Below are 4,050 nucleotides of genomic sequence, written 5' to 3' on the forward strand. Positions count from 1 at the left end.
AGATTGCTATCGGGGTTGGTGATTACCAGCCAGTGACACTCGAGGCAAGGATTATTGTACGTCTGTTTGTGGTATGATGAAGCTGTGCTTGCTTTGTGTTGTAGTATTTTGTATTATGAGTCTGGGAAGTAGATTTGGTCTTCGGCGTTCTGTATTGTATTTGTAAACGTTGTATCTGGGCTGGAAAGGAACGTACTGCATGTTTTCCTTGTCTCCACAATCTCCTTGTATCACATTTGAATTTGATTTTGAATAATTTTGAGGAGGGGGACATGTACATTAATTGATAGCGTTATTCTAGACCTGGGGATCATCAAACTTCTGCTCGTGAGGTCACGTTATATGTTGGTTGTCTTTATTTTTTGTGTATTCACTGTATTGTAAACATAATTGTTATACAGCCCGCCCTCGTCAGGCTCTTAGTTATCTGGCCCGCTTTGAAAAGAAATTTGGTGACCCTTGGTATAGACTAGGGGTTCTCAACCTTTTCCCCCTTACACCCCAAGAGTCCTCAGACCATCGACCCGTACCCCCATTAACCTGACAAGGAATATAGAATGATATTATATCAAGATTAATTAAATATACAATGGTACCGCAATGGGTATCAAATGGTTAAAATTATAATGATGTAATTTATCAGTTAAGCATTAACAAGAAACAATGTACAATGTTTTTTCTCTGCATATTTAAATGTCTAATCTTTCGCTAGTCATCTAAGTACCCTTGTAAATTGCCCCGCGAACCCAAGATTATAGACAGGAGGAGGAGATTCGGTTGCAGTCGACAGTCAACCTCAATCTGACCTTCATCCTCTGGAGGTTCTCGAGGGCGTGGGCGTCGATGACCTCCTTGAGCCACTGTTTGACCAGACCTCCCTCGGTCAGACTTTGGATCACTCGATCGAAGTTCCTCTGAAAGGGGGAATTTCAATGTTGTCATTAATAACCAATAATAAAGATAATAAATAAAAAAGAAAACAAAATCTTTGTAATAGCAACCCCTTCTTAATGATAGTGTTTGGTTTTGGTGTCATAGTACACTTTATGAAATAATCCATTGTATTCAAGAATTTAAGGTGTAGCTAGTGACTAAGTTGTTGAGTAAAGTCCAAACTGTACTCTGCAGAATCACCTGCCTATCCCCTGGAGGACGATACATCGTTTGTAATTCACTATAATGACTCAATCCGGTTCGATAAAGATATTATGTACGACGAGAAGCCTAAATAGAGTTTTGGACGCGTTCGAATGGCTGTCTTTGAAAATGTAGTCTGAAACCAGTGTAATCGGCTCAACCTTACTGACTAGGTGGTAGCACTGAGATGCCCCTCTATTGTGAACCTTGTTTTATACCCTTGGGGGACAACACCAAAGAAGGGAAGTTTTGTCATAGGAATGGTAAAGGAGGAATTTGAGGAGGGTAACAGAACGGAGGGATATTAAAAGGTAAAAGTGATCTGAATTCTTTTTGAGTTGAGTCTCCAATCATGAAAGAATTCTGCGTGACTCTGGTCCGTAAGGATGAGGGCAGGAAGGAGGATAACTGTCATGTTTCAGTGAAAGTGGAAGTTGGGAAAAGGTCCGTATTCGTTGAGAAATTGATATTGGTGAGGTTTACTGTAATTCAGCTACAACACAAATTTGTCCACTTCTGATTCACGAACTGAAGTTCCAAAAGGTCACGTGGCCACTTAACCCTTACAATGGTAGTTAGCGGAATAAGAGTAGTCACAACTGTTTCGGGTTTTTCAGATATAATACTTCCAGCACATAGGGTCAGAGTAAGTTGAACGATAGAAATGGAGTATTTTATTTAGATATGAGGTCATGACGGAACTAAGAAGTTAATCCTAAAATACGAATGTTAGGCACATTGTTGAGATGTTGTAACCGAAGTCTATTCTACTCAAACGAAATAGCAAAAACAAATAGCATGCTAGCCTAGTGTGCTGCCACCTTTAGTGTTCAGGCCAAAGAAAGAAATGTCCTTGGAGGAGTCACAGTGAGGATATTACATGGTACTATAACGTTCCCATGGTATCTGTCATCCTATCCTCTAAAGATATGAAGACAAGGGTATTAATCTGTGTGTAACTGGTAGTTGGCGACAAGTCTATCAAAACCAACACCAAATGTGAGGACGGAGCCTTTACTAGTACGACGTTTCGCTTATTACTTGATAAAGCTCCGTCCTCACGTGATGGATCTGAGACTGCATCAATTTCCTTTAGTACCACAACGGTTACCGTTCCTCTCCTTCAGACAACGTCCTCACCTTCAGAGGAGACCCCTTCTGCAGGGCATAACCGATGGGTCCTGGGAAGAACCCTTCCCTGGCAATGTAGATCAGTGGCTCGCCGTTCCTGTTGATGAACTGGCGGGCAATGGCGTCCAGGACGTGCGTTTTCCAGGTGATAAAAGCATACTGCTCGTGCAGCGTCCTCGAGACACAGTCGTCCAGGTTCGCGCACAGGTCCAGACCGGCGAAGATTTTCTTGTACAATGGTTCCTAAATGGGTGAAGAATTGTTAATTCCTCCTTAAGAAAGAGCAAATAATGAAAATAATAATGACAATGATAATAATAATAATACATACATATAACAATGGCTATGTCTCCCTAGCCAAAAAATAAATAATAATAATGATAATAATAATAAGAAGAAGAAGAATGAATGATAATAAAAAATAGGATTTTTTTTTGTAATGTCAACCCCTACATAATGATAATATTTTGGTGTCACATATAATCCAATTTACGAAACATTCCATGATGGTGAAGAGTTTAAAGTGGGTACTGGTTAGTGAATTGCCGAGTACAATCCTTCTAAGAGGGGGGGTTAACACGAACTAACGGTTCGACAGACACGTGTTTAAAGTGATGTGTGAACGGGGTATTTGGTTGTCGAACACGTTGGTTAAACCCCAAATGTCGGGAATAAATTCCGACAGAGGTATTTTTTAGAGTAAATAAAATATTATTACATATTAATATAGACATATGTGGTTACGGCCTCAGTAAATCTAGTAAATTGATAGCTGTAGAAGTAGGATTAACATTGAAATACAGCAATTAAGCATATCAAGCTGTATGAACTTTGTATTCTAGAAACTTAGTATATGAAAATCATACGAACATCGACTAAAACATATGAATCTGTTTTCCCTAAAAAAGCGTAGACTCAGAGGTAACTTGATACAGGTCTTTAAGATCTTAAAGGGAATTGACAACATCAAAAGTGACAAAATTTTCACATTGAATGAGAATCAGACAAGAAACAATGGTCTCAAACTGTTCGGAAATATATTCAATTTGGAAGTAGGTAAAAACAACTTTGCCAACCGTGTAGTTAATGAATGGAATAAACTTCCTGCACAGGTAGTGCAATGTAGTTCAGTTCGAAGCTTTAAGAATCATTTAGATTAACACCTAAGCAAGATGCTGTAATGATTATAATTTATTCTATATTATTTGTTTTTGTTTTGTTATCATTTGTCTGTCTGATTTTCATTTATTATTAGTTATATGTCAATTTATTATTATTTACTATTTACCTGTTTGTTTATTATCTAACTATACCTATGCATTTATTTATGTATTTTATTTGTTATTTACATTATTATAGTTTTTATTTATTGTTTTATTATTATTGTGATTTTTTTTCGCAGCCGACCTAGATATGGACCAAAGGTCTCCTGTCGGCATGCTCCGCCTTTGTAATCCTTTTTTGAAAGCATGCATAACAAATTATACAGTCTTACTTTCTCCATTTAGATAGAGTGGCCTATCATTTTTGTTTCTATATACGAAAACATTATATAAAACATTATGTAAGGACTCGACACCCCTTAGTTACCCAAGCCGGTTGTTCTAACCCCTCTCAGGAATGTCGAGTTACCGATATGTCATTTTCATTATTAATCATTTTATTTACCACTTGGTGTCTTCTCCGTCTTGAGTATTGGTTCTGGTGCATTACCCATCTATAGTTCCCATGCATGGGGATTATATAATATATGTATCGTGCAACATTTTCACTTCAGTTAAG

The sequence above is a fragment of the Oratosquilla oratoria genome, chromosome 14 (genome assembly GCF_046742065.1).
Source record: "Oratosquilla oratoria isolate Oo_2021 chromosome 14, ASM4674206v1, whole genome shotgun sequence".
Taxonomy (NCBI): Eukaryota; Metazoa; Arthropoda; class Malacostraca; order Stomatopoda; family Squillidae; genus Oratosquilla; species Oratosquilla oratoria.